We start from the raw sequence: 23,004 nt of genomic DNA, 5'->3' as shown, positions 1-23,004 counted from the left end.
TTCTGCCCAGTTTTCTAGTTTATCTGGGTACTTTTGAATTCTAACCCTATGATCTTCCAATATGTTAGCCATGCCCCCTAGTTTTGAATCATTATCCTCCATTACATCATCTACGCTGTTTGTGAAAATGTTGAAGAGTAATGGCCCTAGTATAGAATCCTAAGGCTCGAGACCTCATCTCAGTTTGAAGGGGTCACTGATGAGTACTATCTTCCAACCAGTTATGCATCCATCTGACATCATACCTATCTAGTCCATGTTTAACTAGTTTGCAAATCAAAATATTATGGGGGGGGGAGGGGGGAGGGATTATCAATGTATTGTCTTCCCTTCAATTCATGGAGTGAAAAACAATCTGGATGCCATCTTCAGTTTTGAAGAAATATGGCATCAGTTTCAAAGCTCAATTTTTAAGTTGATCTTATGTATTTCAACTACATACAAATACCCCAGAGATTAACAGAAATGAGTAACAGTTATTTGGTGGGATAAAAATTCCCTCCCTCACCTGATCAGCTGATTCCGGCCCCAAAAAGCTACTTTATGTTTCAGCGAAAACCTCCAAATATCTTTGAAGGCATCTCCACATAGGCTATACTGGCCTACTCTGGATGTTACCAGTGGACAGATAACTGAATCCAGGTAATCTTCCTCTAAATACCGTTGCAGCCAGTATTCCAGGCAGCTTCTTAATTAATGACTATCTTTCTGCATGTGAATAAACACTAAAACTCCTTTCAATTAAGCACTGAGGTATTCCACTCTTGAAGCATGCTGTGGCTAGAGTCCTGTTTAGTCCCAACCAGATTAGTCTCATTTACTTGACTGGTGAGTCTATACAAAGGTAGGTCCAGTGAAGTCAAGGGTTCTGATCTAATTGAGACTAACAATAAGACCTAGGCCAAAGTTTCAGAGTTCAGTAAAATCATTCTTCTGGGTTATAACTTGCAGAATCCTTCAGACAGTATGACTACTAGACATGGTGTTTGGAAGCAGTAGTCCAAAAAGTAACTTTACTGAGCTCTCTAGACTGCCAGTTTGCACAAAATATATCTACAAATAAATAAATATACATATGATTTAACTGTATTTCCTTTTGCTTAATCACACTCAAAATTTGTAGAGTAATAATAGGTTTCAGTAAGAAAGATAATGAGCACATGTAAATCATCTAAATCTGTTAACTGTTTGCAAAGGAATCTTGTTGCAGACCTTGCTCAAATTGAATTCTACATTTAAAATGTCAAGAAACTCCCACAAATACCTAGGGGGAGCACCTACATGTGCTATACAGCTGGTTTATTTTGAAATGGGAAAAACCATTTCTTGCAAACATGGAAGAAGATTAAGAAAAATTTATCCAGCACCTCAACCAAAACTGACATGTGGCATGACATTTAATTCATGCATTTTCGATATGTACATTACAAGTGGACAGTTAATGCTTTCTTTCTAGAGATGATGCAAATTGCAGGCACCGAGATGGAAATGCTAACCTGTGTTCCAGTTTCAATCTTGAAAGTATTTCAGAAGTTGCAACCACATGTTTCAAAATGATTCAGAAACTCCTTACCTCTGACACTTTAAACAGAATGTTTACTCTGCTTGCATAAGACAGTAGTTTCCAAAAAGTAATTTCTGCCAGATTTTAAATCAATGACCTAAACCCAAATGTGAAGAATAATCAGAGCAATGGAAATGCAAGAAGTCAACACTTATGTAAATTCCATTGATCCAATGAGTCTGCTTGAATTGGAGTCAGGGCATTAAATTTTTAGGCTCTTAAACAGGTTGGTGAACAGAGCAGAGAATCTATTAGTGTGTTTTGGTTCTTCAGGTACACCTTTTGGGAATAAGGGAATGTCTTAATAAGGGCAGTCTGATCAGTGGTGAAGGTTGAAGGAAACAGTAGCCATTTAACATGTGTAAGATCAAAACTCAAACTTTATAAATTAGGAGCAAGACAACTGGCTGATGGTATCATCTATATTTACCTGTCTTTTACACAGTATATACATATCATGATATAAGGAGAGAAAGTGCAAAGGCTTCACATCCATTTAGCCAGATTTCCACTGACTGTTTCAAACAAATAAACAAACAAATCAAGAAATGAAATGCATTACCTCTAGAGCAGTAGTTCTCAACCTATGGGTCCCCAGATGTTTTGGTCTTCAAATCCCAGAAATCCTAACCACTGGTAAACTGGCTGGGATTCCTGGAAGTTGTAGACCAAAACACCTGGGGACTCACCAGTTGAAAACCACTGCCCTAGACTGACCTATTATTAACAGATACAGTAGAACCCCGGTAGTCCGGGTTAAACGGGCGGACCTCAGCTCGGCCAACCCAGATGACTCGGATTACCAAGCCTCTCCGTTGGGAGGCAGCTTGAATCCGGAGGAGCTTGCAGCCCCTCCGGATCCATGCTGCTTCCCAACGGAGGAGAGGCCTCTCCGTTGGGAGGCAGCTTGGATCAGGAGGAGCTTGCAGCCCCTCCGGATCCAGCCTGCATCCCAACCGAGCGGAGGCCTCTCGGTTGGGACACAGGCGGGATTGGGAGGAGCTGCAAGCTCCTCCGGATCCGGCCTGCATACCAATGGAGAGGCCACCAACCCGCCCATGCCTCGGCTCCTTCGTCACGCCGGGGGCCAGCAGCACCGGCGCCCGGTGTGGCAAAGGAGCCAGCCATGCGTGTTGCTAGGTAGATAGCAAGCTACCTAGCAACACGCAGGGGGCGCTCGCCCCTTCGGAGGTGCCCCCTGCGTGTTGCTAGGTAGCTTGCTATCTACCTAGCAACACACATGCCAGCGACCAGGTAAACGGGGAGGGCCTTTGCGGTCCTCCCCGTTCACCCGCTCGGATTGCACGGAGGCTCAGACGAGCGGGGCTCGGACGAGCGAGATTTTACTGTACTATATTCTAAAATTAAGCAACTGTATTAGAATGTACAAATTATCAGGTCAAAAACTCTGTTACAATGCAGCATTAAAACTCACACAGTTTTAAATTGAAGGGCTGAATCCAGTGATCATTCATCCATACTGAAATCAAAGGAAACATCCTCAGTACTTTAATCAGTCTAGTCAATTTGAGACTAACATTGGATTTAATCTTGAATCAGGTTGCATTTAGGGAAACTACCAATGATTAAAATATTTTAAAAAGAAACTATCTACTCCCGTGCACACAACCAAAACATAACCAGACATAACCCAAACTAGGTTTCAGAACTCAGATTCAAAAAGTGAATGAAAATGTGAGAAAGAATAATCACAAAGGAGAACCTATAGGGCAGGGAATACCACTTATCAAACAATGTTATTATCACTGAATGTGGGTAATTTGGGGATTGTGTTTTGTTTATTTTAACTTTTGAAAAGCTCAGAAAAATGCTTCGATCGGTTGGGGACTTTAATGTGCAAATTGGAGGCATCACAGGACAGGGAAGAATCGAAGGTGAATGAAAAACATAATGCATGTTCCAGGTAAAATTATTACTTACTATTTCTTGAGATATAGTCTAAAAATATTGAATCTAAAAATATTATATAGCTATAATCCAATAAGCAGGTGTCATCTTTTCCATTCTAAACAACAGAGCTGTCAAACTATGTTCTCTTTTTTAATTGCTCAACTGCTGACTGATAGTTGTCTCTTCATTTTCAAAACTGAGAAGCTTATCCACTGTTCAAGAAAGCGGCATTGCCAGTAAAGCCCATGACTTTCACATATGTGCTGTTCCGGACATGTGCCTATGCCTCAGAGCCAGAAGCAGAAATGGCAACTAACCATGCAAAAGCAGATCAGGTTTTAGTGCCAGTTCATTTTTACAAAATCTGCAGGAATGTATTGAAATCTACCATCCAACCCAAGTAATGGTTACTTCACTAGCAATTCCAAAGTGAAAATGCTAAGAAAAAGCAGTAGCAACAGCAGCATGGTATCCTCAAGATTGTTCTGAGTCCTTCATCTCCACTGCATTACTAATAAAACTCAAGCACACCCATGAAAGGAGGTTACTGGAGGAGAATGACATCCCTGCTCCCTTGAGATGAAGTAGGGAGGAGGTGTTATGCAGGTTTGCCAAGGAATGATCCCTTCTCCTTCTTCCCCAAAGTTTACAGTGATCTCTTAATGACCTAAGACTTCATTCATATATATATACATACACATACATACATACACACACACACACACACACACACACACACACACACACAAAGCAATGCAATGCAATGATAATGATAATGATCAAATGCAAGAGTACACATTTGAACAACTGGAAGAATGTTAGGAGCTCATCAGATGGGCCAAAATTCGGCGGCATAGGCCAGTTCCTCTTCAGTTTTGCTACAGAGCACACCAACTCCCATCCCATGATGTACAGCCACTTCCGGCAGGACTCTGTACAGAATCGGTGTATACCCCTTCAGTGGCAATACGGGAAGCTTCCTGTGTTGCATTAGCAACAATGGGGAAAAGCCGGGCGCCTGACTCTTTTCCCCAAGAGATGGGGTTAGGGGTAAATTGGGTTCCCCAGGCCCTTGCCAGGCACTGCCGGATTCATCATGATCCATGGTAATTCTGGAGGCAAATGTGATGAGATCTTTGCTGTTATTCCAAGTATTATCTTAAAACTGGCACATCAGAAAATGTTCTAGTTCAATCACCTTCCTGATGCATCCATTTTATTTTTTAGTAGAAGCCTTCTATACAAAAGAGCAATTTAAAAAGTTATTCCCCTGCCTGCAGCCCATAGTTTAATATTTCATTCTAACATCTATGAATATCTACAATTCACAGATGAGATCAAACGATTAAGAGTCAACATGCACAGAATGGTGTCCAAGCAGAGGACATTGTAAGTACTATCTGTGATGGGAGTTAATTCTATGCATCAACGGGTGCAAAGAGATGACTTCCTTTTTGACAGCTTTTGAGTTTGGCAACCCACAAAACAAATAAGCCATCTTCATTAGCAATATAAAGCAGTGTTGATTTGGTATGTATCATGTATACTAGCATTATTAATTCCTACCACATTCTTCCATACAAATATTTCATTATTCAGTTGAATTTAACCACTATGACTGAGAAATCCACAAATGCAAATATCAGGAGCGCATTTTGTTGCTTTACAAAAATAGAAAACATGAAGCAGAAATAGGTTTGTGGTGTGTTTAGCCTCTAAATCTGTTAAAATGAACTCTCAGAAGAACAATGGTTTCCTAATCTATGAAGAAATAAATGAAGATTGGCCATACATAAACACACTTTTTTTTACACCCAAAGAATTTGAAACCATTAGATTTTGTACGAAGCAAGCATTTTCATAAATTATGATCTAAGCAGAGTCCTAGTCAATTCACCAAAAGATATCAAAATTATCCTTTTATTACAAGCGATTCTAGAATCCCCCTTGAGGCTATAGCTATCAGAAAATATTTAGCTCGTTTCCAAGCCAATATTTTCCCTACCCCTTTTACTATGAAAATGTAGCACATTTTCAATAAGTTTTAGCTTTGCTAAAGACCACATCAAGTAATTTCCCAGAACTCTTGAAAAATTTGACATGCGAAATGATTCTCTAGTCAACTTGTGCATTATTAAGTTGAAAGAAGGTATGTAAGACCATTTGATCATCGAAAGCAGTGGAAAAACATTAGGAGCTTTAGGACAGATGGACGAACTTCAGGTCACATAAAACATTACCAAAGCTATATTTGAAGAAAGATGTGAAAGTGCCCTGGGTAAGACTACTTTGCGTTGCTAAGGAACGCTGAAGGCGTATGAAATAACTTGTCTCAGTTAAATAGAGCCAACTCTAGCCATTTCTTGTTTATTTGTGCAATGTTTTCTTGTACTGATTATTCATTTTAGCAAGTATACAAGTATAATCCCTCATTAAACCATTTAGGCCCGGGGATGGGGGGGAGAGAGAGACCCGAACATAATGCAAGTCCTTAAAAATAGCTGTTACAGGAGGTGAAAACGTTCTTCTGGGGAAAAGAAAAGCTCCGCTGACACTTTGTTAAAAACACAAAAGAGTTCACAATAGATCGCAAGAAAGGAGAACTAGAAGATTCAAAGACATGTAACTTTAGACCAGGGGTCCTCAAACTTTTTAAGTGGAGGGCTGGTTCATGGTCTCTCAGACTGTTGGGGGGGCGGACTATGATGAAATAGTCCAAAATGAGGATTGTTGTTGTTGTTGTGTGATTTCAAGTCGTTTCAGACTTAGGTCAACCCTAAGTCTAAAGTTTAGGACAGGGGCCAGGTAAATGACCTTGGAAGGCCGCATCTGGCCCACGAGCCTTAATTTGGGGACCCCTGCTTTAGATCTTAAAGTTTTGGGGTTACAATATGACTTGTATTGAGACTCACATGCTCACAGAACCTAGTGAAGAAGAGGAGGAGGAAGAAAAAGAAGAAGAGGAGAAATTGTTATGGAAGCTGTTGTTCCAGTGTCATGATTCAAATAACATGGCACACATTCTCTTCTTTTTTACATAGAGATTATTATGAAGTGTAGCAGAGTAATATAGAAATGGCTCTAAGAGATATAAAACTGGGCACTTTTTGTAAGGTTTTTAAGATTTAAATTCCATCACTAGTGCTTTTTGATACTGAAATTTACTGGAAAGTGTGATATGCAGTAGGTATATCAAACAGCTCCTTGCCTTCATTAGAAGCAAACCCATTGTCACAGACAGAACGCCACCAGATAAGATTCAACACAGTTTATTAAAGATACAGAACCAAAAAATACTGGTAAAAAACAAAGGGCTAGGCAAACACTCGCCTACAATATGAAAAGTCACTCAAAAACGGTTCAAAAGATAAACCGGATTAAACAGGAGTTTAATCCGGGTTAAACCAAAAATGCTTACTTCAGCCTGGCACTTTAAATAAACAAAAGCTGGTAAACAAGGATTCAATTAAACATAAATACTGGCAGCAGATTCCTCTCTGCTACTCAACGGCTGTGGTTGAGTAACTAAGTTGTTACTCCTCCGTGCAGCGGGCGAACTCCGGGTCCAAATACATCAATCAGGGTTGCAGCGGTCAGCGGGGTCCCAATCCGGTCCGAGGTCGATAGCCAGGTGCAGGCGTCTAAGATTCCACGAATTCCACCGATAGCCAGAGAAAGGATAGTCCAAGGTCGTAGTCAGTCAGTCAGTCCAGCATCAATCCAGAGTAGGTAAATAATGTCCGTCAAGAAGACGACGGAGGTCCAAGCTAATAAGATTAAACACAGGTTGCACAACAAAAGCCCACACAGTTCCTCCCACCGTCTATGCCCAATGTCCTTGGTAACTTACGTATTCAGCAAACGAAACACACCCGTCTTCAGGAAATTCCCAACAAGAGCCCAAGCGTTCGTCCAGATTACCTTGCCCAACGCAATTAGCCCTGGATTCAAAACCCCATTTTATGCCAGTTTACAACTCCTCATCGCTATCAGCTGCTCCCCTAATTCCAGGTGCCTCATCATCATCATCCTCATCAGAGCTAAAACATCCTTGACTACGCCCCACAGCATCCCCAGCTGTGGATCCCGTTCCATCCCTCCAACTCGTCCACGGGTCCGATCCTGCAACCCGCCAGTCGCTTCCCATGCTATCATTACCAGGAACACCCAAATCCTCCCTCACACGAGTCCATTCCATGTCATCCTCCTCTGAGCTAACCACCTCTTCCTCCATTCCCTCGGTAAAACCCTCAAAGGAATCTTCGTCTGTTGGTTCTGCAAATAAGTCCCGCAGCCGTTTCCTCTCTCGCTCCTCAAGAGAGTCTGACTCTCGAGGAGTCTTACGACCACGTCTCCCAGAATTGGAGCCATAAGGCTCAACCATAACACCCATTGACATGTGTCTATGTTATCTAGTGTGCAAACTCCAGGGAGCATTTCAAAAATACTATCTAATAACCTTAAACACAAGACTTTGTATACTTTACCATATAATGATAAAAGCTATAATAGTTGGTCAAAGAACTATACACTCTCATCAAAGCAAAACAAAGATATTAACATAATTTTATTGTTGTTGACACAATATTTCACCACACTATCCCAGTGAAATGTCTTCTTTGACTGTATAAGAAATTTAGTTCCAAGTGTCTAAACAGTCTCTACAAGCTGTAAGAATAAAATATGCTCACTGAAAACTTTGGTCTAAATACCTTCTTAACATCAGCCCACTTAATTTCATAGTGATTATAAGTATAGGCAGTCACGAAGTTAGGAACAAGATAGGTTCTGTAGCTGTTGTGAGTTTTCCGGGCTGTCTGGCCATGTTCCAGAAGCATTCTCTCCTGACGTTTTGCTCACATCTGTAGCAGGCATCCTCAGAGGTTGTGAGGTATATTGGAAACTAAGCAAGGGAGGTTTACATACCTCACAACCTCTGAAGATGCCTGCTGTAGAAATGGGCGAAACTTCAGGAGAATGCTTGTGGTACATGGCCAGACAGCCCGGAAAACTCACAACCACCCAGTGATTCTGGCCATGAAAGCCTTTGACAACAAATAGGTTCTGTAGGTTTGCTCTTAAGTTGAATTTGTATGTAAATCAGAACAGGAACATTTTAAAGTGAAACTCCAGCCACATATCTATAGATCTATACACACACACTAACACAAAGCTTTGGTAGCATACGGAAGGGTTAAAACCCCTGTGATGTTTGTTTTGCTATCTGTGCCCCTGTTCAGAATATTTCACCTCATTTTCTGTCCCTGTGATGATTAGATTTTGAAAAATTTGGCTTGTGGAAACAAAGATTGATGATGAAGCTTCAGTTGAGACACCTTTTCCCCATGATCTCTGTTCCAGGAGTTAATTTCCCTTCCAAGGGGGAGAGTTCTCTCACTTCCTGTTGTCTCACACTTGTTCTTAACTAGGAGTAGTTTGGAAGTCGGATGTTTGTAACACAGGGACTGCCTGTATTCAACTTGAGAGAACAAATATATATACAAAACTTAAGTTGTGGATTAGATAACAAACACATTAAACAAGGTTCATGAAAGTAAATGCTATTACCCAGAGAACTCTATAAAGTACAGTAACAAATTATTGGCAGTGAGAGAGACGCTAGTGAACCAAATATATTCCATATTTATCTCCTATTCCTATATATCTCTTAGATCTTCTAAAGAAATGGCTTAACAAATTTGGGAGAATTGTGCTTATAGGTCATAAAGGTAAAAGTTTCACCTTGATGTTAAGTCTAGTCATGTCTGACCCTGGGGTTTGGTGCTCATCTCAATTTCTAAGCCGAAGAGCCAGCATTGTCTGTAGACACCTCCAAGGTCATGTAGCCAGCATGACTGCATGGAGTGCCATTACTTTCCTGCTGAGGTGGTACCTATTGATATACTCACATGTGCATGTTTTCGAACTGCTAGGTTGGATGAAGCTGGGGCTAACAGTGGGAGCTTTGGCAGCCTTGCAGTCATAAATATGGCCTACAAGTCAGGCAAGTTTCATCATGATATGCTTAAAAACAACAGAGAAACAAGCCTCTAAAGTTTACCCATTCACACCAATGGACCCAATCTTACCGGAATGAAAATGAACCCCCCTTCCGATTTCCGGATTTTCCCCAAAAATGGAACAGGGGCTGGCTGAAAACGGCACCAAAAATGGTACAATTTTGGGGCGTTGCACATACCTCTACCAAATGCTATTTTCCAAACTAGGCATAATCTGCTATCTCATATAGAAACTGCGTTACCAAGTAAATACCACATCCTTATTTCTGAAGGGATCTAGGCACGTCTACAAGAAGTGAGTCTGCTTAGCTTTCTTGAAGTCAAGCTGAAAGAGTTAATTTTGCATTTGTCCGAATAATTTAAAAATATGACTTCTACTTTACAACTATCATGAGTGATGCATGGTTTCCATTATGCTCCTTGGCAGATGAAAAGGCTCAGTTCAGTTGCATCCTGAATATACTGCATTTTTTTTTCATGTCAGGAGTGACTTGAGAAACTGTAGGTTGCTTCTGGTGTGAGATAATTGGCCATCTGCAAGGACGTTGCCCAGGGTACACTCGGATTTTGATGTTTTACCATCTTGTGGGAGGCTTCTCTCATGTCTCCACATGGGAAGCTGGAGCTGACAGACATGGGCTCACCCTGTTCCCTGGATTCAAATCACCAACCTTTTAGTCAGCAGTCCTGCCGGCACAAGGGCTTAACCCATTACACTACCAGGGGCTCCTACTAATAGGCTTTAAATTGTCACAGCAAGCAAAAAAAATTATGTACATTAAAATATAATGCTCCACTGAAATTAGTTTTACAAGATCAAATTATTTTTAAAAAAATTCTAGACTGCCCAATAATTATGTTCAGTATATGAAAGATTTTTTGAAATGTTCAATTGTTTAAAATAATCTTTCCTGATTATACTTGGAAAATAACTCAATGCAAAAGAAGGAATTTATCATTTAAACGCACTGAAATGATGGGTACTTACTTGGCTGGCAGAGCAAGCCTGAGGTTAGGATGAAGAAAAACTGAGGCATTTTATGACTGTTGATAACTTGCACTAAATGATTAAAAGTGTAGTTTTAATTTCCTTCTACACTTTTGTAGCTATTCTCCCTTCCTCTCCTCCTCTTCCTCTTCTTTGTTTTCTTCCTGTTTTTCCTCTTCTCCTCCTCCTCCTCCCCATATTTCTCTTAATAGGCGAGAAATAAAGATAACAACCTCATGTTTCACAATTGGCCTGGTTGGCTAAAGATGATGAGAAATCGAATCCAACATAATTCAGAGAACCTCAGTAATTCATGCTTGACAAATCGCCTCTGTGGGTGCATCTATACTGCAGAATAAATGCAGTTTGACCCTACTTTAACTGCCATGGCCAGATGCTATGGAATCCTGGGATTTGTAGTTTTGTAAGGCACCAGTACTATCGGGCAGAAAAAACGAAAGACCTTGTGAAACTACAACTCCCACAATTCCATGGCTTCGAGCCATTGCATTAAAGTGGTGCCAAACTGTATGCATGCTACAGTGTAGGTAAAGGTTTCCACTTGACAATAAGCCTAGTCGAGTCCAACTTTGGGGGGGTGCTCATCTCCATTTCTAAGCCGAAGAGCTGGCGTTGTCCGTAGACACCTGCAAGGTCATGTGGCTGGCATGACTGCATGGAGTGCCGTTACCTTCCCGCTGAGGCGGTATCTATTGATCTACTCACATTTGCATGTTGCTGAACTGCTAGGTTGGCAGAAGCCAGGGCTAACTGCAGGAGCTCACTCCACTCTGTGGATTCAAATCACTGACCTACCAATTAGCAAGTTCTGCAGCTTAGTGGTTTAACATTGCAACTAAAATTTTATGTAGGATATTTCTCCAAAATGTGATGATGTAGATGTACCTTAAATTTAGCACACTGCAACTAAAAAATTATGTAGGATTTTTTCCCCAAAATGTAATGATTTTGGAATTATGTCCAGGCCTATAAATACAGCTTCACAACAGAAAGCATAACTGAGTTGCTTTAATGAAGAGTAGACTGCTTACATCCTCACCCTGCCGGGGGGGAAATGGTGGCGGTGAATTGAAAAGCAGAATGGCTTGGGATCATAGAGAACCTAAGCCTCTATCAGGCCCCATCTACACTGCCATATAATTCAGTTTCATAATGCAGTTTAACTGCATTGAACTGTATTACATGACAGTACAGAATCATATAATACCGTTCAATGGAGTTGCAACTGCATTATATATAGCAGTGTACATGGGTCTCAAAAAGGCTACTCTGTTCGCCTGTTCCTACATCTCTTAAGCCTCAGACAGACATTTTTTTTAAAAAAAAAATACATCATGGCCCTAGGCTGCCATTGCAGGGATCATAAGACAGTGCCATCAATAAACTGTTGATAAAGGCTGACAAGCATACCAGTCTCAAAAGAGGTCTATTAGCTGAAATACTGAAATTGTAAGATTTGGAAAGGCATGTCCTATTTTAAGCATATCTTTGCCACTACCAGTATCCAGAGACAATGCCATATTTTTGTTGAAAACACTATGCTGGCTTTATCTTTATACCCCCCCCCCCCAAAAAAAAAACATCCTTCCAGCATTAATTATTTGGGAATGAAGGACACATGTAAGTTAGTCAGCAACATCCCACAATCTCTAAGCAACTGATTATATTTCTTAAAACATCCTACACAATTCTGTTACAGTGTGTCCGATCCCCCAAACATTCAAGTACAGTTTATTAATTTGAATGGATTTTTTTTACTGTTAAAACATCTAACATAACCATCTGTTTTGTAAAAAGTGAGTTGATTAAATTAAAAAGAAAGCTAATAGTTTTATGCAGGAGACTAATTTTTAAAGCATTGCCAGCAAGAGTGATCAGGGCCGTGTGACCCTACGACGATAAATCATATCCAAAAACAAAAGGATTTTATGACAACAGAAGCATTTTTTCCTTTAAAGGGGAGGAGGGAGGTTAAGTGTAAGATCAAGACAGGAAATTGTTCTTGTTAAGCTGAAAGATCATGTAATTGTTTATTTGGGGAAACTCTGATTTACCTTAAACTATGTGCAAGGTTGGAATGAGAAGGTCATTGCGTATTAAATTGCAGTCCAGTAGACAACCAAGGTCAAAGACAAATTTTCTGAAAGTTTATATTAGAAAGACCTTGAGCTTTTATATTCGCAAAATATGGCTGAGGTTTTCCCCCAGGGCACCCAGTTCCGCAGCATATAAACCATATAAAACAAACCATTCAAGCTAGAGAGAGTGCAGAAGGATATTAATTTAGATTTTTTTACATGTTCCTGGGTTAAAGCAGAAACCAAGGCTGCCTTAAATTTTCCTATAAAGGGCCTGGTGTGGTCCAATATGTCTTAGACCCAGAGCACTTGTCTTGATCCTTGAGAACTGTGTTGATGAGACAAGTTCAAACTCTCACTGGATGGCTTTAAGCAAATTTCTGTATCTCAAACCCAGCTTCCCAAAGGAGGCAGTGCAGGGACACCATGATCTTCCCTACACAATTGTTGAGAAAATGATAAAGGATGAGGCTGTGCAAACTTTATACACCCAGGAGCAATTCGGTGCTCTCAAATGTCATAAACATATTAACATGAAGCCTGAGAAAGTAAAAGAATTCCACACTGAAGAATCTGTACCTCCTGTTTTCCCAACTTATGAGATTGAGTGAAATATCTGCTATGTACACTTAATTTATATTTTCAGGATAGAAGTTCTGAAGCTGCAAAACTGCAAAATATGAGTCAATCTGTGTCAGTCTGTTGGATACTGACACATTTATTTTCATTTTCACATCTCATCTTCGGCAATATGGTGAAGGTGTATTTTTAAGACATTTACTTTGAGACATCTCTACTGAGACAACACTGTAAGGTCTGCATTTATTGCTGTAAGACTGCATGATCATTACTAACAAAGTTGTCTTAATATGGCTTCTACAGGCCTCATGTTCAGAACCTAGTAACCAAAAAAGAAGCATCTTTTCATATGTTCCCTTAACCCTGCAGACTAGATTGGGGGGGGGGGGGGGTAGTAGTAAAAAACATAGTATTGACAAGATCACAGCTTCCTGATAATCCTGAATTCTGATCTAAACTATATTTTGACCAGCTCAAAGTAAAATTCCCATTGAGAGATTTAGCATGTCAATCATACTTGTCAATTTTGTCTCTTAAATGTCCTCTGAAACTAGTCTCTACACCCAGTTTTGCACCCGGTTGCAAATTCCAGCTGTGAAAGACACTCCTTCAAAATTCTTAGTACATCATACGTCCTTTGTAAAATATAATCTGAGTATTATTCTTCAATTCTGTATGTCATTTTAAAATTAGACTATTGGGACCTCCATGATCCTATTTTATATATTTGCTTCCTTGGGATTATCATTAGTTGTAATCTGTGCAATATTTGTGTTTTCATACATTTATGATGATCGTATTATGTTCTATTTGCTAAAATGAATAAACAGATATAAAATTCTTTGTAAGTCAGGTTTTCAATATGAGTCAAACAATCTTCACCTTGACTCAGACCTAGATTTTCACAGTTCCCATCTGTCTCATTTATATACAGCTGCCATAACCTCCCAGGAGCTCTTATAAGAGGGCAAGGAACACTTTCAGGCAAATAAATCCTTCAGTAATATCCTAATATAAGGAATCTTCAAAGCAGCCAAACATCTAAGCATTTCTATTGTGCCATGCTTAGATAGATTTCCAAAACAGGCTGGAAATAGTGTATATACTCTAACCATATATATTGGTGGTCAGATCTTTGACTAGGAGTAGTTTAATGTTGAACTCCTCATGTCTAAAACCTGTCAAAGTTGTTTACTTTTTTATTAGCAGAGGACTAAGATTTTGAATTCTTCCTGGCATCTTTCACATCTCACCTTCAGCAATATGGTTCAGGTGTATATTTAAGACACTGACATTGATGCACAAAAAGAGGCAAGTAAAAATATTTTTGAACTACATGCTTGGGAATGAACTTAGACATGAAAACCGCAAGAAAGTGCCTGACTCAAACGTCCTCTAGAGAGAAATCAGCTCAGAAACGGCATACAATGTACCTTGACATTGTGCTGTTAGTACAAGGCATGAATAGTCAACACACTTCAACTTATGAACTGTATTTTATAGCAGTCTCCATCGCCAGACATGAATTGTGAAAACAGCTTGTTGTTTTTCTATATATGCATTATACTTGTCTGAGAGATTTTCCACCTTTCTGCTCAAATCCCACCATTTATCGAGATTTGGTCTATTTTAATAAAGCAACAAGGTAAGATCGGTTCAAAGCTCCAACTAGAGATACAAAGCATTCTCGACCTTCCAATCTGGGGCTAGCTCTGTAAAAATGAAGAAAAAGGAACTCAACAAAGGGCCCTAGATTTTTTAGATCTCACAATATGTCGCACAATAAGAGCTGAATCATATGCTCAAATGTAGACAAGATAAGGCACCAAGATGACAATATGTGCTGACAGAGAAGCAAAAAACGAGCAATTGTTCCAATTAAACTGAACTAAGGAACATCTCCCATTGTGAACAGAAAGGAAAACCTGACAAAAATGCAAGTAGCAATATTTATTTTCTTTTGTCAACATGAAAACCTTTACTCCTAGAAGCTCAAGATGGCTAACAAACCAAAAGAAATAATGTTTCAGTTTGAAAAACTCCTTCCAAATGATAACATAAGCACAAACGTTAAAACACAAAAACAGACACAGAAAATGACAACACAACAGCAATCAAAATATTTACACATTTAAAAGAGAAGAGGAGAAATTAAGTGAACTCTATAAAATCATGTACTTAATTTTACATCAAATGGAAGGTCTTAGCCAACTTTAAAAATGTCATTAATGAGGAAGGAAAGTGGGCATAACTGTAGGAAGATTCAAGCGACTTAGTTCAGGCCCTGTAGAAGGCCCCTCTTTCTGATCTCAACTAATCAGATCTGTGGGTTTTGGGAAACACCAGAGAGGCTGCAAATATTGACTCAACCAGTAGAAAAGACATCCTCTACATGTCCTGTTCCTAAAACATTCAGGGCTTTCAAAGTGGGCCACACCATTCCAATTTTCATGTCTGGGTGTGTGCCTTCAAGTCACCGGTCAACTTTTGGTGACTTCATGAATTTTATAGTATTTTCTTAGGCAAGGAATCCTCAGATGTGGTTTGCATGTTCCTTTCTCTGAAATATAGCCTACAGCACTTGGAATTCATTGGCAATCCCCCATCTAAGCCCTATCCAGGCTGACCCCATCTAGTTTCCAAGATCAAATGGGAACTGGTGTCTTTAGGACAATGGTTCCCAACCTGTGGTCTACGGTCTCACTGTTACTACACCGTTGCAACAAACTGATCTTGCGAAACCCTCTTCTTGTGCCAAGGCAATGGGGATGTCAGGAGGGGAGACGCTGACTACTCACGTAAGGCAAGACAACAAGCCTCCTGACTGCTGCTTCTCCTCCTCCCCCCCCCCCCCGGAGTGGAGACGTTCGATGTGGTGCCTGGAAGCAGGGGCGCCTTGGTATCCTCGTTTTTAGACCTGTTCCTGGGGTTATTTGGGGTGCTGATTTAGAAAATTGCATTGGATAAACCACAACAGCTTTAGATTATTAAATATGGTTTTCTGTGGGTGGCAGATGGCGACTACTGGATGGCATATGTTCTGTATCAGAAACCAGAGCTGATGTGGTCTATCCAATGCGATTTTCTGAATCAGCACCCCAAATAACTAAACAAAAAACAAAAATTGATTTGTAACCCTTTTGGTATTCATGTTGGAGAGTGGTCTCTGATCAAAATGGTTGGGAACCACTGCTTTAGGATATTTAGGCTAATGGAACACAACCAGGAATAGTGTAGCTATTTGAATACGGTAATTACATGTACAGTAGGCCCTTTTATCTACAGAGGGACACATTCTAGCACACCAAACAGACACCTGAATCTTAATAGTTTTGAACCCGAAATGGTGTATAGTATTACTGAACCCTATTGAGTTGGCCTTCCGTATCCAGGGATTCAACTAGTCACAGCTTGAAAATATATTTTTTAAACAATTCAAAAAAGCAAAGTTTGATTTTGCTATTTTATATAAACAATACCATTTTATTATCCCATTGTATATAAGTGGACTTGAGCATCCACCACTTTTGGTATCCATAAGGAGCCTGAAACCAAATCTCAGCAGATACAAAGAGCCCCTTGTACTATTCTATTTTTTTCTTTACATTTAAACTGAATTTATAAAGTAGGCATAGCAGACCTTAACAGCACAAACTAATAAAATAGAACAATTATATCAATAAAAGTAATATGAATGTGATGAATGATGTAAAACCTATGAATTATTGTTCATTGTTTATTTCAGAAATTTTGTTTGTAATGATTCCGACTTAATCATGTACAACCATGTGTTTTGCAGTATCTATGGTTCATCAGGCATTTAAAAACTGGATTTCTAACCCCCGGTTCCCAAACATTTTTGGCCATGGAATCCTTCAGAAGACTCTGTCCCTAAACATTGTGAACCCACAAAGTTCTTCCTTCTTCCATCTATTCCTATTGCCTGAGTGTTTTGTATAACGTAGTAGGTTTGAAAATAAAGAAAAAACATTTTAAATATACCCACAAACCTTTATTTTGGTACAAGAAATAATGGACATAAACAAACATTTGTTTTGGTAGAGAAAATATTGGATTCACATCTAAATTGATGAATGAATTTGTTTCAATTTTGTACTTAAAATAGTTTTGAAATTGGACTTTATGTCCAAATACCAAATACATAAATCCAGGGCATCATCCAACTTACTCTTAAATTTGTTTTGGGTATAAATGCCTGATTCACACCAATAGGTGGACATGAAAGAAAGCATGGCTTGAATAGTCTTTCTGGCTATGACCCATACGTCTATAACTCCTACCCAATAGTCATTCATTGACTATAAAATAAGATTAGAAAGAAGGTAAGATCATTGACACACATAAAATTTCATTTTTAAGGTATAAGTACACTGAATTTCAATTAGATCTTTATACTATGGCACAATTTATAAAAAAGATTTTTTAATTAAGATTTTTGGCAGAAGCCACTGCAAAATGTTTTTGTGGAACCCGAGGGCTCTATAGAACAATTTTTGGGAATTTCTAACAACTGTCCTTAGAATACTGTTATATTCAAATTCCAAGACACTGTTATAGTTTAATTTAAAATCCCAATATTAAACATGCCTTGAAAGTAGGGGAAGAGGAAAAAACATGCTACAACAACAACAGCAACAGCAACAGTAAATCTGTACAAGAATCCTGATCAACACCAGTGGTGTTGAAGTTGGAGACTAGACCAGTAAAAATCCAAATGTGATCTAAATCACAAATTGATGGGGCATAAATCTCATATCAACTTTCACATTAAAATTTAGTCTCATTATGCTTTCCAAAAATTGCTAAGTTTAGAGAATCATGTGAAAATATACTTTTTCCTCATCCTGCAATATTTTATGAAGCCAAAGCTGCTAAGGAAAGAAATGTACATTAGGAGGAAGAATTGAGAAGTATTCGTTCCTCTTCACGTCTTGAAAGCTCTAATTAAAATTCAATATTGCACTTTACATATGGGTTCTTATATGAAACTCCTGTCATGGCTAAGGTTTAAGGTTAACCAGGTTAATAGAGTCCAATAAAACCGCTCTATTGAATTATACTATGCCACTGTAATACACTGTGATCTGTTTCTCTTTTCTTCCTGACCACTGCACTAACATTTAAGCCAACAATGTGTGGTTAGCATCCAAGAACTATTTCTGTGTAGGATAGAAACTTCCAAAACGCCACCCCTCTTCCCTTGAAGAAAGTGCATATATTTACACCTCAAATATTTCCCTCCAGTCTGCTATTCCCATTGTCACAGTGCTATGTGTTAACAGATCTGCACACACTTGCCAAGTATCACTCAGTCGAAACAGAGACACTCCTCTCAATATGGATTCATTTTAAGTGTGTTTTTTTCCATTTAACACCAGCATCCTATCTATGAAAAATTTTATGAACCTCCCCAAACCCAAGAACCTTGTGTTTATTTTATACCATGCCCATTTTCGATATAAAATCATCTCTCTACACACTTATATCTCATTTACACACACAGATATGTGTGTGTGTGTGTGTGTGTGTATAAAAGGTCACCAAGTATGCTGCTTTAGGAAAGTTATTTAATGTTTTATTTTTTCCATATATTACAGTACACATTCAGCATGGCAAGGGCCTACCTGCTCTAACATGTCATCCAACACATATCAGTATCAGCAATAAGCTCCTTTTTCACCAATAATCTCTGTTTCCATCTCAGATGAATAAAATAAATTCAGAATTAATATCTGAATGACTTGATATGCACTGAGTCTTGGTTGCAGGACCCCTGTGGATACCAACACCTGTGAATGCTCAAGCCCCATTATATGCAATGGAGTAATAAAATGATGGCCCTTATATAAAATGACAAAATTAAAGTTTGCTTTTGGCTCTTTTTAAAAAAAATATTTGCAAACCGTGGCTGACTGAATCTGAAGATACAGAATCTGTAGATATGGAGGTTCAATTATACTTGCATCAAAATGAGAAAAAAATAAAGGATTCACAGAAGCCAATGAAGATACCAACAATCCAATATGTTCCTTAGGACCAAAACAGAAATCATGTCTATAGTTCATAGTTTATCAATGTGACCCCACACACGTCTACTTAGGAAGAAATCCCCCCAAGTTCAACTGAACTTTCTTCCAAGAAAGCATGCACTGTATAAAGACAAAATAGTTAATCTTCATACCAGAAAACAAAATAAAAGAAAAAAATAAGTTTATGAAATTCTCGAAATGTATGCTTTCCCTTTTCAGAGAAACCTAAATCTACAAGAGAGGTGCTCAAATCCTGCCTATGACTGATCTTGAAAAACATCCAGATTTCTCTGTTTACTGAGCAAAGAGCATCAGGATTTTACCTACACTGGGCTAGTCCTGATCTCAATTTATCCAGTACTGCTTGAGGATGCATCCAAGCAGGCCATTATACCAATTCTACTCCAATTTTCACATACCACTCTCTGGCCCCATCTACACTGACCATTTAATACAGTTCTAAGCTAGCTTCACACTGTGGCAGTCAGACAATAAACTTCCACAAGTGTTAAGGAAAGTTTTTAACGTGCTCTCTGGTTTGTCTAATCATCACCAAGGCCTCAAACTGATTCCAGGATTTCCTACCGGTATGTAATCATCTGCACAGCTAAACCACTTTCTTCAATACTCAGCTGAAACTGGATTAAATGGTCAGTGTAGATGGGGCCACAATTATATCTCATATTCCACATTTTTGGATCTCTCCATTACCATTCTGATAAGCCGCTTTTTCCATATCTATGGATACATGACAGAAGGCCAAACTATACACATTTTGTGACTAATGTGCACAACTTTTTTTTTTACTTCTATATGCTACCAAACAAACAGTTCACAAGAAATCTTATATATGCTAATCCTGTTTACACAAGATGGTTTAAATTTGTTTATTGCTCTGGCACATACAGCTAATAAATGGTTTCCATATAGACTCAAGCAAATTCACTTTTGTTTCTCCTCTCTCCAATTATACTTTGTATGTTAATTCACAATAGCCTTGGCCAATAGTCAGTTGTGGTCCAAATCATCACAGGAGAATCAGAATAGAGAAGGATGCTTTTGACTGGAAGTGGGTCTATCACAGTGGTTTCAACCTGTGGGTCCCCAGATGTTTTGGCCTTCAACTCCCAGAAAGCCTAACAGCCGATAAACTGGCTAGGATTTCTGGGAGATGTAGGCCAAAACACCTGGGGAACCACAGGTCGAGAACCACTGGTTTATCATAATCCATGATCCTATAAAATGTGTCGGCCTTTAAAGTGCCTCTGGACTGCTTGTGCTTTTGCTTAAATGGATTAATACAACTTCACCAGGCAGGATTTTGGGTTTTAACCATACTTTCAACCCAGGGTGCAGGATCTGGCATTATAATTATCAAAGGGTTCTCTGTATATACTCAGAGGTTCTCTCTACAGTACAGTAGAGTCTTGCTTATCCAACCTCCACTTATCCAACATTCTGGATTATCCAATGCAGTCTGCCTTTTAGTAGTCAATGTTTTTGTAGTCAATGTTTTCAATACATTGTGATATTTTTGTGCTAAATTCATAAATACAGTAATTACTACATAACGTTACTGTGTATTGAACTTCTTTTGCTGTCAATTTGTTGTAAAACATGATGTTTGGTGCTTAATTTGTAAAATCATAACTTAATTTAAGGTTTAATAGGCTTTTCCTTAATGCCTCCTTATTATCCAACATTTTTGCTTATCCAACATTCTGCCAGCCCATTTATGTTGGATAAATGAGACTCTACCGTATTTATCCTCCATCAGGACTTGGGGTTCATAATAGAGGGTAAACTTCCCTACAAACACTGGTTTCAAACTAACCTAATGTAGGTGGGTCTGCAGTTTAATTCTAATTTAATATTTACTTTTTCTATGTTTTAATTGTACAGTTTTTTTTATTCAGTGAACTACTTTGGGCCTCAGTTCTTGAAATAAAAGCAAAGTATAAAAACGTAATAACAACATTATGTAACAAAATTTGAAAAAAGATTATGTTCCTGGTTTGAACACTATGTAACAAAATTAAAAAATATATATTGTTCCTGGTTTGAAAGTGTTATTTCCTGTTTAATTGTGCAGCATTTACTTTGAAAGTAGTCGTTACACTCCAGAAACTTTTTTTTATGGCTGCCACAAACTACAGTAGAGTCTCACTTATCCTAGCTGTATGTTGAATTGGTTGAGAGTCCATGAGATATTCATTGAAAAACTGTAACAAAATGTTCTGCAGGATGTCCCGCAAAAACGAATTCCAGACAAGAAACAAACAGGGCCAGCTAACACCTCCCAATAAAGGATTCCCTCAGGTAAGAAGCAGCCAGGCTTTGAATCTGCAAGGCCATTCCTGCAAATACTAATCAAGCTGGCCAACTGCAACATTCACACGTGCCTCAAAGAGACAAGATTTCTTTCTTCCACCCTGGACCTTCCACAGATATATAAACCTTCCTTGCTTAGTTTCTCCATATACAGTAGAGTCTCACTTATCCAACACTCGCTTATGCAACGTCCTGGATTATCCAACTCATTTTTCTGTTGTCAATGTTTTCAATACATCATGATATTTTGGTGCTAAATTCGTAAATACAGTAATTACTACATAGCATTACTGTGTATTGAACTACTTTTTCTGTCAAATTTGTTGTATAACATGATGTTTTGGAGCTTAATTTGTAAAATCATAACCTAATTTGATGTTTAATAGGCTTTTCCTTAATGCCTCCTTATTATCCAACATATTCGCTTATCCAACATTCTGCCGGCCCGTTTATGTTGGATAAGTGAGACTCTACTGTACCTCACAACCTCTGAGGATGCCTGCCATAGATGTGGGCGAAACGTCAGGAGAGAATGCTTCTGGAACATGGCCACACAAACTCACAGCCACCCAGGGATTCCGGCCATGAAAGCCTTCAACAACACGCTCAGAGGTCCCTTTTCTGCCTTCAGGCTTCTATTCAATCACACGCACTGCAGAAATGAATGCAGTTTGGTACCACTTGGCTCAAGGCTGTGGAATCATGGGAGTCGTAGTTTGAGGGGAAGGCTCGGCCCTCTCTGGCAGAGGAGGCAGACTTCGGTCCGACTACAACTCCCAAGATTCCACAGCCTTGAGGCAAGTGGTTCCAAACCGCGTCCATGTCTAACACAGGGAGAGTGGCAAGGCGAGGGGCAGGCCTATCTGAGGAGCCAAAGCACTGGGCCTTCCTCCTCCTCCTTTTCCCCGCTGCCTGCCCGGCCTGGCTCCTTCTCCCTCTCTCGGCTCGGCTTTGCTCTGCTTCCTGCCTCTTGGCCCCACCCAGAGCGCCGGATAAGCCACTCACCTCCTCCTCCTCCTGCTCGGCGGGCCCTCCTTGGAGGCCGGCAGCAAGGAGCGACACAGAGAGACACGCCCCCAAGCCCCGCCCCGCCTCCTCGCGCCCGCCCCGGAGCAGCGCGAGGAAGCCAGCAAGCAAGGAAGGCGGTGCCTCGCGACGCTCTCGTGTCATAATAACATTGCAAAAGGTACACCTCGTGCTCTCTCTCTCAAAAAAGGCGCCCTTTCAAAAACATATCGGGCTCCCGCACTGCCCCCTTCAAAAAGGTGTTTGTATTTTTCCAAAACACAGTACTCTCTCTACTCATCATCATCATAATATGGTGGGTTGCTGTGAGTTTTCCGGGCCATGTTCCAGAAGCATTCTCTCCTGAAGTTTCGCCCACACCTATGGCAGGCATCCTCAGAGGTTGTGAGGTCTTTTGGAAAACTATGTAAGGCGGGTTGGAGAAAGAACTCTTTGT

At 39.6% G+C, this 23,004-nt stretch overlaps 1 protein-coding gene across 9 annotated transcripts in view; it reads right to left on the bottom strand.

Moving 5' to 3' along the window:
* The window catches only part of gtdc1 (glycosyltransferase like domain containing 1), a 274,488-nt gene extending 251,802 nt beyond the window's left edge, over window positions 1-22,686 (bottom strand). For 3 of the 9 annotated variants that reach the window (XM_062966632.1, XM_062966607.1, XM_062966614.1), the window contains exon 1: window positions 22,106-22,126. The gene's annotated coding sequence lies outside the window, so the exon portion shown is untranslated. Of the gene's footprint in view, window positions 1-22,105; window positions 22,229-22,547 lie in introns of those variants that run through there. The other 6 variants (XM_016994974.2, XM_008112911.3, XM_062966645.1 and 3 more) reach the window with 6 other exon arrangements.
* Between the last annotated feature and the right edge of the window lie 318 nt (window positions 22,687-23,004).

This window comes from Anolis carolinensis, chromosome 1 (genome assembly GCF_035594765.1).
Source record: "Anolis carolinensis isolate JA03-04 chromosome 1, rAnoCar3.1.pri, whole genome shotgun sequence".
NCBI classification, from domain to species: Eukaryota; Metazoa; Chordata; class Lepidosauria; order Squamata; family Dactyloidae; genus Anolis; species Anolis carolinensis.
The sequence above is the reverse complement of the archived record's forward strand: the minus strand, read 5'-3'. Positions and strand labels throughout refer to the sequence as shown.